Here is a 16,300-nt window from a genome sequence, read left to right on the forward strand (position 1 = left end):
CATGAACTTAATAGAGTTTCTATATGCAGAAAAGGTTATATAAAAACCTAATGGTAACATATATCAGAAAAACACTAATAAATATGCAAATAATAAAAAGAAGGAAATGCATATATTATCACTAAAGAATACTGGCAAACCATGAAAAAGACAAGAAAGGACCAAAGAAAACCTTCAGAAACAACAAAACAAATAATAAAACTGCCAATAAATATACATCTATCAATTATTTTAAATGTAAATGACCTAAATGTTCCAGTCAAAACATATAGGGTGACAGAATGAATGAAAAAAGACATGTCTCAGGAAATGACAGATGTTGGCGGGGATGCGGAGAAAGGGGAACCCTCCTACACTGTTGGTGGGAATGCAAGCTGGTGCAGCCACTCTGGAAAACAGTATGGAGGTTCCTCAAAAAGTTGAAAATAGAGCTACCATATGATCCAGCAATTGCACTACTGGGTATTTACCCCAAAGATACAAAAGTAGGGACCCGAAAGGCTACGTGCACCCTGATGTTTATAGCAGCAATGTCCACAATAGCCAAACTGTGGAAAGAGCCAAGATGTCCATCAACAGATGAATGGATAAAGAAGATGTGGTATATATATACAATGGAATATTATGCAGCCATCAAAAGGAATGAGATCTTGCCATTTGCAACGACGTGGATGGAACTGGAGGGTATTATGCTGAGCGAAATAAGTCAAACAGAGAAAGACATGTATCATATGACCTCACTGATATGAGGAATTCTTAATCTCAGGAAACAAACTGAGGGTTGCTGGAGTGGGGGGTGGGGTGGGAGGGATGGGGTGACTGGGTGATGGACACTGGGGAGGGTATGTGTTCTGGTAAGCGCTGTGAATTGTGCAAGACTGTTGAATCTCAGATCTGTACCTCTGAAACAAATAATGTAATATATGTTAAGAAAGAAAAGAAGAAGAAGAAGAATGTAGCAGGAGGGGAAGAATGAAGGGGGGGAAATCGGAGGGGGAGAAGAACCATGAGAGACAATGGACTCTGAAAAACAAACTGAGGGTTCTAGAGGGGAGGGGGTTGGGAGGATGGGTTAGCCTGGTGATGGGTATTGAGGAGGACACGTTCTGCATGGAGCACTGGGTGTTATGCACAAACAATGAATCATGGAACACTATACCTAAAACTAATGATGTAATGTATGGGGATTAACATAACAATAAAAAATTTAAAAAAAAAAAAGAAAGAAAAAGAAAAAAGACATGTCTATATGCTGCCAACAAGAGACTAATTTTAGACCTAAAGACACCTACAGATTGAAAGTGAGGGGACAAAATCTTTCACGCCCAGGGATGTCAAAAGAAACCCAGTGTAGCAATACTTTTTTTCCCCGACAAAATAAACTTTAAAACAAAGACTGAAACAAGAATCAAAGAAGGGCACTGTATAGTAATAAAGGGGACAATCAGACAAGAAGATACAACAATTGTAAATATTTATGCACCCAACATAGGAGCACCCAAATACATAAAACAGTTAATAATAAAAATAAAGAAACTAAATGATAATAATACAATAATAATAGGGGACTTTTAACACCCCTCTGATATCAATGGACAGATCAACAACACAGAAAATAAACAAGGAAACAGTGGCTTTGAATGATACACCGGACCAGATGGATTTACCACATATATTCAGAACATTCCATCCTAAAACAGAATACACCTTCTTTTCAAGTGCACATGGAACAGTCCCCAGAATAGATCACATATTAGGTCACAGAACAACCCTCAACAAATTCAAGAAGATGCATATCTTCTGACCACAGTGTTATGATATTAGAAGTCAAACACAAAAAAAAATCTGGAAAGCCCACAAATAAATGGAGGTTAGATAACATGCTACTAAAAAAGGAATGGGTCAACCAGGAAATTAAAAAAAATTAATACAGTACATAGAGGGGCGCCTGGGTGGCTCAGTCGATTAAGCAACCAACTCTTGATTTCAGCTCAGGTCATGATCTCAGGGCTGTGAGATCAAGCCCAATGTTGGGCTCTGTTCTGGGCATGGAGCCTGCTTAAGATTCTCTTTTTCCCTCTCCCTCTGCCCCTGTCCCCTCAACTCATGCTCTCTCTCTCAAAAAAAAATACATAGAAACAAATGAAAATTAAAACAAAATGGTCCAAAAACCTTTGGGATGCAGTGAAAGTGGTTAGAAGAACTAAGTTTGTAGCAATACAGGCCTACCTCAAGAAGCTAGAAAAATCTCAAACAACCTAATTTTACACCTGAAGGAGCTAGAAAAACAACAAATGAAGCCTAAAGCCAGCAGAAGGAAGAAAACAATAAAGATTAGAGCAGAAATAAATGTGGAAACTGAAAAAACAAAAACAAAAAGAACAGATCAATAACACCAGGAGTTGGTTCATTGAAAAAAAATTTAAAAATTGGTAAACTTCTAGACAGACTTATCAAGAAAAAAAAGAGAAAGAAATGAGATAAACATGAGACAAAAGAGAAATAACAACCAACACCAAAGAAATACAATTATAAGAGTATATTACGAAAAACTATATGCCAACAAACTGGACAAAATAGAAGAAATGCATAAATTCCTAGAAACATATACCCTACCAAAGCTGAAGTAGGAAGAAAAAGGAAATTTGAGCAGAGCGATAACCAGCAAAGAAATTGAATCAGTAATCAAAAAACACCCAGCAAATAAAACTCCAGGACCAGATGTCAAATAAATAACATCTTAAAAAAAAGAAAACCCAGAAATAAACCCACAATTATATGGTCAATTAATCTTTGACAAAGTAGGAAAGAATATCCAATGGGAAAAAGACAGTCTCGTCAACAAATAGTGTTGGGAAAACTGGACAGCAACACGCAAAAGAATGAAACTGGACCACTTTCTTATACCATACACAAAAATAGATTCAAAATGGATTAAAGACCCAAATGTGAGACCTAAAACCATAAAAATCTTAGAAGAGAACAGAGGCAGTAACTTCTTTGACACTGGCCGTAGGAACTCCTTTGTAGATATGTCTCCTGAGGCAAGGGAAACAAAAGCAAAAATAAACCATCGGGACTACATCAAAATAAAAAGCTTCTGCACAGTGAAGAAAACAATCAGCCAAACTAAAAGGCAACCTATGGAATGGAAGAAGATATTTGCAAATAACATATCTGGTGAAGAGACAGTATCAAAAATATGTAAAGAACTTATACAATTCAACACCAAAACAAAACAAAACAAAACAAAAAAACCCTAAGGATCCAATTAAAAAATGGGCAGAAGTCGTGAACAAACATTTCCTCAAAGAAGAAATACAGATGGCCAACAGAGAAATGAACAACTGTTCATTACTTACAATCAGGGTAATGCAAATCAAAACTACCATAAGGTATTACCTCACACCTATCAGAATGGCTAAAATCAACAACACAAGAAACAAGAGGTGTTGGTGAGGCTGTGGAGAAATAGGAACATTCATGCACTGTTGGTGGGAATGCAAACTGGTGTAGCCACTCTGAAAACACTATGGAGGTTCCTCAACAACTTAAAAGTAGAACTACCCTACAATCCAGCAATCACACAATTTGGCATTTATCCAAAGACTAAAAAACTACTAATTCAAAGGGATACATGTGTCGCTATGTTTATCACAACGTTATTTACAACAGCAAATTATGAAAGCAGCCCAAATGTCCACTGATTGATGAATGGTTAAAAAGGAGAAGTGATGTGTGTGTGTGTGTGTGTGTGTGTGTGTATACATAATGGAATATATATGTATATACATGTATATATGCGTATATATATATAAAATATATATAATATGTACATATACAATATATAATGGAATATTATTCAGCCATAAAAAAGAATGACATCTTGCCATTTGCAATGACATGGATGGAGTTACAGAGTATAATCCTAAGTGACATAAGTCAGTCAAAGACAAATACCATATGATTTCACTCATATGTGGAATTTAAAAGGCAAAACAAGCAAAGGAAAAAAGACAAATCAAGAAACAGACTCTTATGTATAGAGAAGAAACTGATAGTTACCAGGTGATGATGGTGGGGGAGATGGGTTAAATAGGTGATGGGGATCAAGGAGTGCACTGTAGTGCATTGTAGTGATGAGCACTGGGTATTGTATGGAACTGTGGAATCACTATATTTTACACCTGAAACTAATATAACATTGTATGTTACCTAATTGGAATTAAAATAAAAATTTTATAAGCCCAAAACAAAACCCAAAGATAAAGAGAAACCTCAAAATTAGCAAGTCAAAAAGACACGTTACCTTCAGAAAAGCAAATATAAAAATTTTCCAACAGAAATAATGGAGAGCTTTAATCATTGATATAGTATCTTTAGCATTTTGAAAGAAAAATAACTAAGCTATAATTACATATCCAGTAAAAAATGTCCTTCAAAAATAAAGATGAGGGGTGCTTGGGTGGCTCAGTCAGTTGGGCATCTGATTCTGGATTATGGCTCAGGTCATGATCCTAGGATCATGAGATCAAGCCCCATGTCAGGCTCTGTACTCAGTGGAGAGTATGCTTCTTTTTTTTCTTTTCTTTCTTTTCTTTTCTTTTCTTTCTCTCTCTCTCTCTCTCTCCCTCCCTCCTTTCCGCCCTCCCTTCCACCCTCCTTCCCTCCCTCCCTCTCCCTCTGCCCCATCCTCTGCTCATGCACTCTCTCTCTAAAAATAAATATATCTTTAAAAAAAAAGGTGAAATGACAAAAGTGAAAATATGAAAGACATTTTCAGACAAAAACTAAAAAAAAATTATCAGCAGCAGATAGACAAAAAGGGAATGTTAAAGGGTGTTATTAGAGTAAAAGGAAATTATCCCAAACTCAAACTTGGGAAGGAAAGAAAGAAATGATGAATAAAGGGTAAAAATAGAATACAAAGAGTATGAGGGTATATTTAGAGCCAAATATATAATTAATTACATTAATTTAAAATTGATTAAATGTGCCAGTTCCACAGACTAAATTAAAAAAGAAAACTGTTTGTGAAAAGTATATTTAAAACATATGGAAAGCTTAAAGTTTTGAAAGATGGAAGACATATCATGCAAAAGGTATCCACATAAAGTAGTGCCATTAATATCAAACAATGTAGACGTTAAGGTAAAAAGCATTACTATAAAGAGGGACATTTCATAATAAAAGCTTCCTTCTATTCAAAAGGAAGATATAACTGTACTAAATTTGTATTCACCAAATAACATAATCTCAAAATACGTGAATCAAAAACTATCAGAACTAAAAGAAGACATGAATAAACCAAAGACCCCACCAAAAAGGAGAATTACAAACCAATATCCCTAATGAACATGGATGCCAAAATGCTCACCAAGATACTAGCCAATAGGATCCAACAGTACATTAAAAGGATTATTCACCACGACCAAGTGGGATTTATTCCTGGGATGGAAGGGTGGTTCAACATTCGCAAATCCATCGACATGACAGATCATATTAATAAAAAAAAGACAAGAACCATATGATCCTCTCAATTGATGCAGAAAAGCATTTGACAAAATACAGCAACTTTTCTTGATCAAAACTCTTCAAAGTATAGGGATTGAGGGAATATAACTCAATATCATAAAAGCCATCTAAGAAAAGCCCACAGCGAATATCATTCTCAATGGGGAAAAATTGAGAGTTTTTCCCTTAAGGTCAGGAACACGACAGGGATGCCCACTCTCACCACTATTTTTCAACATACTACTAGAACTCTCAGCCTCAGCAATCAGACAACAAAAAGAAATAAAAGGCATTCAAACTGGCAAAGAAGAAGTCAAACTCTCACTCTTCACAGATGACATGATACTTTATGTGGAAAACCCAAAAGACTCCACCCTAAAATTGCTAGAACTCATACACAATTCAGCAATGTGGCAGGATACAAAATCAATGCACAGAAATCAGTTGCATTTCTATATACTAACAATGTGACTGAAGAAAGAAATTAAGGAATCGATCCCATTTACAATTGCACCAAAAACCCAAAGATAACTAGGAATAAGCTTAACCAAAGAGGTAAAGGATCTTTACCCTAAAAACTATAGAACAATTATGAAAAAAATGAGGAAGACATAAAGAGATGGAAAAACATTCCATGGTCATGGATTGGAAGAATAAATATTGTTAAAATGTCTATGCTGCCGAGAGCAATCTACACATTCAATGCAATCCCTATCAAAATACCACTGACATTTTTCACAGAGCTGGAACAAACAATCCTAAAATTTGTATGGAACCAGAAAAGCCCCCGAATTGCCAGGGGAATGTTAAAAAAAAAAAAACAAAGATGGAGGCATCACAGTGCCTGACTTCAAGCTATACTGCAAAGCTGTGATCATCAAGACAGCAAGGTACTGGCACAAAAACACACACATAAATCAATGGAACAGAATAGAGAACCCAGAAATGAACCCACAACTCTATGGTCAACTAATCTTCAACAAAGCAGGAAAGAATATCCAATGGAAAAAAGACAGTCTCTTCAATAAATGGTGCTGGGAGAACTGGACAGCCACATGGAGAAGAAAGAAACTGGACCATTCTCTTATACCATACACAAAGATAAACTCAAAATGCATAAAAGACCTAAATGTAAGACAGGAATCAATCAAAATCCTAGAGGAGAACACAGGCAGTAACCTCTTCGACCTCGGCTGCGGCAACTTCTTGCAAGACACATCTCTAAAGGTAAGGGAAACAAAAGCAAAAATGAACTATTGGAACTTCATCAGGATAAAAAGCTTCTGCACAGCAAAGGAAACAGCCAACAAAACTAAAAGGCAACTTACAGAATGGGAGAAGATATTTGCAAATGACATTTACACATAAGGGGCTGGTATCCAAGATCTATAAAGAACTTCTCAAACTCAACACCCAAAAAACAAATAAGTCAAAAAACAGGCAGAAGACATGAACAGACACTTCTCCAAAGAAGACATACAAATGGCCAACAGACACATGAAAAACTGCTCTACATCACTTGTCATCAGGCAAATACGAATCAAAACCACAATGAGATACTACCTTACACCAGGCAGAATGGCCAAAATTAACAAGACAGAGAACAACAAAAGTTGGCGAGAATGTAGAAACAGGGGAACCCCCTTACACTGTTGGTGGGAATGCAAGCTGGTACAGCCACTCTAGAAAACAGTATGGAGGTTCCTCAAGAAGTTAAAAAGAGAGCTATCCTATGACCTAGCAATTGCACCACTGGGTGTTTACCCCAAAGATACAGATATGGTATCCGAAGGGGCACCTGCAACCCAATGTTCATAGCAGCAATGTCCACAATAGCTGAACTGCAGAAGGAGCCGAGATGTTCTTCAAAAGATGAATGGATAAAGAAGATATGGTTCATATATACAATGGAATATTACTCAGCCATCAGAAAGGATAAATAACTACCATTTACATCAACACAGATGGAACTGGAGGATATTATGCTAAGTGAAATAACTCAATCAGAGAAAGACAATTATCATATGGTTTCACTCATATGTGGAATATAAGAAATAGTGCAGAGGATCATAGGGGAAGGGAGGGAAAACTGGGAAGAAATCAGAGAGGGAGACAAATCATGAGAGACTCTTGACTCTGGGAAACAAACTGAGGGTTGCAGAAGGGGTGGTGGGTGGGGGAATGGCGTAACCGGGTGATAGGCACTGAGGAGGGCACGTGTTGTGATGAGCACTGGGTGTTATATGCAACTGATGAATCACTGAACACAATGTCTGAAACTAATGATGTACTATATGTTGGTTAATTGAATTTAAATTTAAAAAATAAAAATAAAAAATAAAAGAAGACATGGATAAATACATAATTATCATGAGATTTTTCACACAAATATCTCAGCACTGATAGAATGAGTAAACAAAATCAGAAAGAGCAAAAATTATTTGAAGAACACAATTTCACCTGTTTGGTAAGTAAATAGCACTACACTACAGGACATATATTCCTTCAAGTACACACGGAGCATTTATAAAAACTGACTACATGCTGGGCCATAAAGTCACCATTAATAACAAATACTTCAAATCACACAAAGATGTTCTCTAACCACAGTGGAATTAAGCTGAAAATCAGTAACAAAAAGGTAACCAGAAAATTATGTTTGGAAATCAATACATACACTTAAAATGACTAAAGAAGAAACTACAATGGAAAACCAAAAATATTCTTTATATTGAATGATAAAACTACAGCATATCAAAACGTATGTGACATGCAAGAACTGCACCTAGAGGGAAATTTATACTCTACAGTGCACATATTAAAAAAGAAGAATGAGGGTGCCTGGGTGGCTCAGTCATTAAGTGTCTCCCTTCGGCTCAGGTCATGATCCCAGGGTCCTGGGATCGAGCCCCGCATCAGGCTCCCTGCTCAGTGGGAAGCCTGCTTCTCCCTCTCCCGCTCCCCCTGCTTGTGTTCCCTCTCCCGCTCCCCCTGCTTGTGTTCCCTCTCTCCCTGTGTCTCTCTGTGTCAAATAAATAAATAAAATCTTTAAAAAAGAAGAATGAGGGGCACCTGGGTGGCTGTCAGTTAAGCATCTGCCTTCAGCTCAGGTCATGATCTCAGGGTCCTGGGATCAAGCCCCACATTGGGCTACCTGCTCAGCGGGGAGTCTGCTTCTCCCTCTGACCTTCCCCCTTCTCGTGTTCTGTCTCTCTCTCTCACTCTCTCTCTCAAATAAATAAATAAAAGCTTTAAAAAAAAATAAAGACTGACTGGAGCACCTGGGTGGGTCAGTCCGTTAAGGGTCTGCCTTTGGCTCAGGTCATGATCTCAGGGTCCTTGGATCCAGCCCCACATAGGGCTCCCTGCTCAGTGGGGAGTCTGCCTCTCCCTCTTTCTCTGCCCCTCCCTCCGTTTGTGTACTTACTCTTTCTCTCTTTCACTCAAATCAATAAATAAAATCTTTTTAAAAATTTTTAAAAATTTAAAAAAAGAAGAATGATTAAGTATCTTCTCAACAAACTATATATTTTTTTAAATAAGCAAAGCCAACAAAGGTAGAAATAAGAAAATTTAAAAGAGCAGAAATTAATGAAATAGAAAAACAATCCATAGTGTAGATCAACTAATAAAACTGATAAATCTCTGGTAAGACTAACCAAGAACAAGAGTGCACACCAATAGTATTGAAATGAAAAGGGGACAAAACTACAGATCATACAGATTAGAAGCCAATGATTAAAACACACTATAATACACAAACTGCTAATACATGTAAAAAGTTGTGTGAATCTCAAGGGCATTATACTAAGTGGAAAAAAGGCTATCTCAAAATGTTACACACTGTATGATTCCATGTATATATTTTCAAAATGACAAAATTGTAGAGATGATGGAGAAAAGATTTATTGCTAGTGTAAGAAATGATGGGGAGTGAGAAGATAGGTGAATATAAGGGGTAGCACAAGGGATATTTTTGTGGTGATTAAATAGTCCTGTATGTTGACGGCAATGGTGGTTACAAAAAATCTGCATGACATAAAATGATAGAATCATACACATACTTTATTACTATGTAAATTACCTGGGTTTTATATTGTACTAAAGTCACGTGAGATGTAACTAATGGAGGAAAGTGGCTTAAGAGTCCACATGACCTCTTTGTACCAACATTGTAAGATCCTCTAAATCTGTAATTATTTTAAAACAAAGTTTTTATTTCCAAATAAGACATACAGATGGCCAACAGACACATGAAAATGTGCTTAACCTCACTGATAATCAGGGAAATACAACTCAAAACTACAATGAGATACCACATCACACCTGTCAGAATGGCTAAAATTAACAACACAGGAAACAACAGGTGTTGGTGAGGATGAGGAGAAAATGGAACACTCTTACATTGTTGGTGGGAATGCAAACTGGTACAACCACTTTGGACAATAGTATAGAGGTTCCTCAAAAAGTTAAAACTAAAACTACCCTACGATCCAGCAACTGCATTACTAGATATTTACCCAAAGAGTACAAAAATACTAATTCAGAGGGATACATGCACCCCGACACTTATAGCAGCATTATCAACAATAGCCAAAATAAGGAAAGCACCCAAATGTCCATTAACTGATGAATGGATAAAGAAGTGGTATATATATATACAATGGAATATTACTCAGCCATAATAAAAAAAAGAATGAAATTTTGCCGTTTGCAATGATGTCCATAGAGCTAGAGAGTATTATGCTAAGCAAAATAAGTCTGTCAGAGAAAGACAAATACCATATGATTTCATTCATCTGTGGAATTAAAAAACAAAATAAATGAACATAGCGGGGAGAAAAAGGAAAACCAAGAAACAGACCCTTAACTACAGAGAACAAACTAATGGTTACCAGAGGGGAGGTGGGTGGGGGGTGGGTTAAATAGGTAAGTGGATTAAGGCGTGCACTTGTGATGAGCACCAAGTGTTCTATGAAGGTGATGGATCACTAAATTCTACACCTGAAACTAATATTATACTGTTAACTAACGAATTTAAATAAAAACTTTTAAAAAGTTTTTAAAACTTTACTTTAAAACAAAGTTTTAAAAACCGGCAATAACAACCACAATGAGAAAAGACTTCATACACGTTAGGATAGTTATTTTAAAAAAAAATAGAAAATAACAAGCGTTGGTGACAAATAGAGAAATTGGAACCCTTGTGCATTGCTGGTAACTATGTAAAATGGTGCAGTCACTGTGGAAAACAGTTTGGCAGTTCTTAAACAATTAATTAGAACTATCATATGATCCAGCAATTCCACATGAAAGAATTAAAAGCAGAGACTACAACAGATACTTGTAGACCAATATTCAAAGCAACATTATTCATACTAGCCAAAAAGTACAAACCACCCGTGTCCATCACAAATGAATTGATAAACAAAATATTGTACATACACAGAGAAATATTATTCAGCCATAAAAAGAGTAAAATTCTGATACATGTGACAACATCAATGAATCCTAAAAACCTTACGCTAAGTGAAATAAGAGACAAAAAATAAAAAATATTGTATGATTTCACTTACATGAGGTACCTAGAATAGGCAAATTCAAGAGAAAAAAGTAGAATAGAGCTTCCCAGGGACCAGGGGCAGGGGAATAGGGAGTTATTGTTTAATGGGTACAGAATCTCTGTTTGGGAGGATGAAAGAGTTCTGAAAATAGTGGTGATGGGTACACAATGTTGTGAATGTACTTCATACCACTGAACTGTACAGTTAAAATCGTTATAATGGTAAGCTATGTTATATAGTGAGGATATCATGAAATTCTTCATGTAAATAAACTTAAAATTTTTTACTGAAGTAAACAAATTCTCAGAACATAAAACTTATTTAAACTGACATAAGTAAAAACAAAATCTGAAAATCTTATATCTATTAAGTTATCAAATCTAGAGTTCTTTCTTCCTTCTCTCCCTCTCAAAATTCCAGGCCCAGGTGTTTCACCAATTCTACCAAACATTTAAGGAAGAAATATCATTAATATTACATATACTCTTACAGACAAAAAATTTTTTAAAAACATTTTCAACTAATTTTTATAAGAACATTATAGCCTTGCCCAAACCTGATACAAAAGGGAAATTACATGCTAATCTTGCTCATGTATATAGATGTAAGGACCCTCAATGAAATATTAACAAACCAAACCTAGCAATATATAAAATGAACAATACATTGAGACAAAGTATGGTTTACTCCACAAGTGCAAGGTAAGTTTAATACTACGTTAAGTGAATAAAGGGGGGAAATCCTATGAGTCTCTCAATAAATGCAGGAAAGCCACTGATAGAGTAATATGTCCATTTATGATTAAAAATAACTCTTAGTAAACTAGGACTAAAAAAGAACTTTTAAATTTATAAAGGCTATCTTAAAAAAAAAAAAAACTACAACAAACATCAAACCTAACAGTAAAATGTTAAAAGCTTTTCCCTCTGAGATTGGGAATAGGATAAGGATGCCTACCATCACTAATTCTATTCGACGTTGTTCTGAAGGCTCAAACAAGTACAATAAGGTAAGAAAAATTTTTAAAGTACAAATATTGGAAAAGAAAGAAATGAAATTTGTCATTTGTCACAAATAATTTAATAGTGTATGCAGAAAATCCAAAAGAACCTAACAGATAATTTATTAGGATTAATGAGTTCAGCAAGATGCTGGATACCAAGTCAACATATAAAAATAAAATAGGTTTCTAAGCATCAGCCAGAAGCAATTTAAAAATGAGATTTTAAAATAATATGGTCCCAGGTTGGTTTTCCTGCAAAGCAGACTGGGAGACATAAATTACTATGCAGGACTTTCATTTCCTAATTTCTGGGAGGTTCAACATGTGCAAGAGAAAGGAAAAAAGCAATCCCCAAATGGCCATAGGCAAAATCACAGGGAGCTCTGGAGCTGGTATGGTCCTTCAAAGTTTTCTGGATTTAGGGGGAAGGGGCAAGCCTTTATACCTCCTAATTGATCAGTCATTGGATGTGGGATGCCCTGAAAGGTGGCATCTCAATGGGTGAGCCAGTTTTCTTCAACCAAGACAAATTCAAAAGGGGCCTGTCAACTGAGAGGTCTTCTAGCAGCACTCTCAGCAGTTGATGGAATAAGTCTTTCTTTCCCAAAGGGGGACTTTGGTGATAGATATGGCATTAACTGTAGATATCATTTAAAATGGCTTCAAAAAATACCAAATACCTTGGAATAAATCTAATGAAAACTGTGTAAGAGTTCCACACAGAAAACTATAAAATATTGTGAAGAAAAATTAAGGACCTAAATAAATGGAGGTATATTTCATATTTATGTATTAGAATACTCAATATTGTAAAAATATGTTCCCCCAAACAGATTTTTAGATTCAATGTAATCAAAATTAAAATCTCAGGAGGGGTTTTTTCCTTAATTTTACTTTATTGTAGTAAGAACACTTAACATAAGATCTACCCTCTTAATGAAATTTTAAGCATACCAAACATTATTGATTATAGATAAAATGTTGTACAGAAGATATCTAGAACATATCTTGCTTAAATGAAACTTAATGCCTGTTGATTAGTAACTCCACATTTACCCCCACCCAGGGGCAACCATCATTCCACTCCTTGATTCTATAATTTTTTTTTTACCACATAAAAGTGGAATCATGCAGTATTTGTCTTTATGTAACTGGCTTATTTCACTTAACATATTCCTGAAGGTTCATTCATGTTGTCACATATTGCAGATTCTCCCTCTTTAAGGCTGAATTGTATTCTATCATACACACACACACACACACATTTTCTTTATCCACTTATGTATTGATGGATAGACTGTTTCCACATCTTGACTACTGTAAATAGTGCTGCAATGAACATGGTAGTACAAATGTCCCTTCGAGATCCTGATTTCAATTCTTTTGGATAAAAACCCAGAATTTGGATCATGTGGTAGGTAGTTCTATTTTTAATTTTTTGAGAAACTTCCATCCTGTTTTCCATAGAGGCTGCACCATTTTACATGCTCACCAACACTGTACAAAGGTTCCAATTTTTCCCTATCTTTTTGATAATAACCATTCTGGCAGGTATGAGGTAGTATCCCATTGTGGTTTTGATTTGCATTTCCCAGATAATTGTTGATACTGAGCATTTTTCATATATGTGTTGACCATTTACACGTCTTTTGAGAAATGTCCATTCAAGTCAGCCCATTTTTTAATTCTGTAATTTGTTTTTTGCTATTGAGTTGTAGGAGTTTCTTATTTATTTGGAGATTGATCCCTTATCAGATAAATAGTTTGCAAATATTTTCTCCCATTCTATAGATTGCCTTTTTACTCTGTTAACTGTTTTCTTCACTGTGCAGAAGCTTGTAGTTTGACATAGTCCCACTTATTTTTTTGTTCTTATGCTTTTGGTGTCATACCCATAAAACCATAGCCAAGATTAATTTCATGAAGCTATTTCCTATGTGGTCTTCTAGTAGTATTACAGCTTTGGGTCTTACACTTTATTTTTTAATCCATTTTCAGTTGATTTTTGTGTATAAGGGTCCAATTTCATTGTTTTGCATGTGAACATCCAGTTTTCCCAACACTATTTGTTGAAGAGACTATCCTTTCCCCATGGTGTATTCATGGCACCCTCTTCAAAGATTACTTGACTCTATATACATGGATTTATTTCTGGGATATCTATTCTGTACGACTGGCCTATATGCCTGTCTTTAGGCCAACACCATACTTTTTTTTTTTAATTACAGTATAGTTAACAGTGTTATTAGTTTCTGGTGTACTGTGATTCAGTAATTTTATACATTGTTAAAGACTCATCATAAGTGTACTCTTGATCTCCTTCACCTATTTCACTCATTCCCCCTCCCATCTCCCCTCTGGTAACCATCAGTTTATTCTCTACAGTTAGGAGTCTGTTTTTTGTTTTGTCTCTTTGTTCATTTGTTCCATTTCTTAAATTCCACGTATGAGTGAGATACGATTGACTTATTTCACTTAGCATTATAACCTCTAGATCCATCCATGTTGTTGCAAATGGAAAGATTTCATTAGTTTTTATGGCTGAGTAATATTCTGTGTGTGTGTGTACTGCATCTTCTTTATCTGTTCATCTATCAATGGACACTTGGGTTGCTTCCATCTTTTGGCTACTGTAATTAATGCTGCAATAAATATAGGGGTGCATATATCTTTTTGAATTAGTGTTTCTGTATTCTTTGGGTAAATACCCAGTGGTGGAATTACTGGATCATATGGTAATTCTATTTTTTATGTTTTTAAATTCCAGTTAGTTAACATACAGTGTAATAATAGTTTCAAGTGTACAATCTAGTGAGTGATTCAACACTTCTATACAACACCTGGTGCTCATCACAAGTACACTCTTTAATCCCCATCACCTATTTAACCCATCTTCCCACCCACCTCCCTTCTAGTACCCTTCAGTTTGTTCTCTATAGTTAGAGTCTGTTTCTTGGTTTGTCTCTCTCTCTTTGACCCTTTGCTCATTTTTTTTATTTTTGACAAATTTTTGTTAGTATGCATACAAGTAGTGTATGTTTCTTTGCATTGGATTTCCTTCAAATGTGGTGAACCCTCTCAATTTTCATGCTTTTATATTTTGTTGGTTTGTTGTATTCGGAGATGTTTTCTTCAATTATAACTACAATTATAACTTCAATTATAAATACAATTTACATGTATCTTTGTAACTGGTATATTCTGAGGGTGGTGTTCTGGTCTCTAGTCCCTGTAACTATCAGCATTTTCTTTTCACTTGCCTTCCATTTCTTTGTTCGTTTATTCTGGATTAAAAGGCAACTTTTGACACGTGTTCTTCACCTTCATGTCATCTATTCTGTTTTCTCTACTGTCAGTGTGAATTTCATTTGAGTAACTACAATTTTTCCCCCTGCAATTCATTTTATTAACCATTTTCCTTTACACTTCATCCAAAACCTGAACAGACCTATAACCACTAAGGAAATTGAAGCAGTAGTCAAAAATCTCCCAACAAACAAAAGCCCAGGGCCAGATGGCTTCCCAGGGGAATTCTACCAAACATTTAAAGAAGAATTAATACCTATTCTTCTGAAACTGTTCCAGAAAATAGAAATGAAAGAAAAACTTCCAAACTCGTTTTATGAGGCCACCATTACCTTGATCCCAAAACCAGACAAAGACCTCATCAAAAAGGAGAATTACAGATCAATATCCTTGATGAACGTGGATGCAAAAATTCTCACCAAGATACTAGCCAATAGGATCCAACAGTACATTAAAAGGATTATTCACCACGACCAAGTGGGATTTATCCCTGGGCTGCAAGATTGGCTCAACATCTGCAAATCAATCCATGTGATACAATACATTAATAAAAGAAAGAACAAGAACCATATGATCCTCTGAATAGATGCAGAAAAAGCATTTGACAAAGTACAGCATCCTTTCTTGATCAAAACTCTTCAGAGTATAAGGATAGAGGGTACATACCTCAATATCATAAAAGCCATCTATGAAAAACCCACAGTGAATATCATTCTCAATGGGGAAAAACTGAGAGCTTTCCCCCTAAGGTCAGGAACACAGCAGGGATGTCCACTATCACCACTGCTATTCAACATAGTATTAGAAGTCCTAGCCACAGCAATCAGACAACAAAAAGAAGTAAAAGGCATCCAAATCGGCAAAGAAGTCAAACTCTCACTCTTTGCAGATGATATGATACTTTATGTGGAAA

This window comes from Phoca vitulina, unplaced genomic scaffold, assembly GCF_004348235.1.
Source record: "Phoca vitulina isolate PV1807 unplaced genomic scaffold, GSC_HSeal_1.0 scaffold77, whole genome shotgun sequence".
NCBI lineage: Eukaryota > Metazoa > Chordata > Mammalia > Carnivora > Phocidae > Phoca > Phoca vitulina.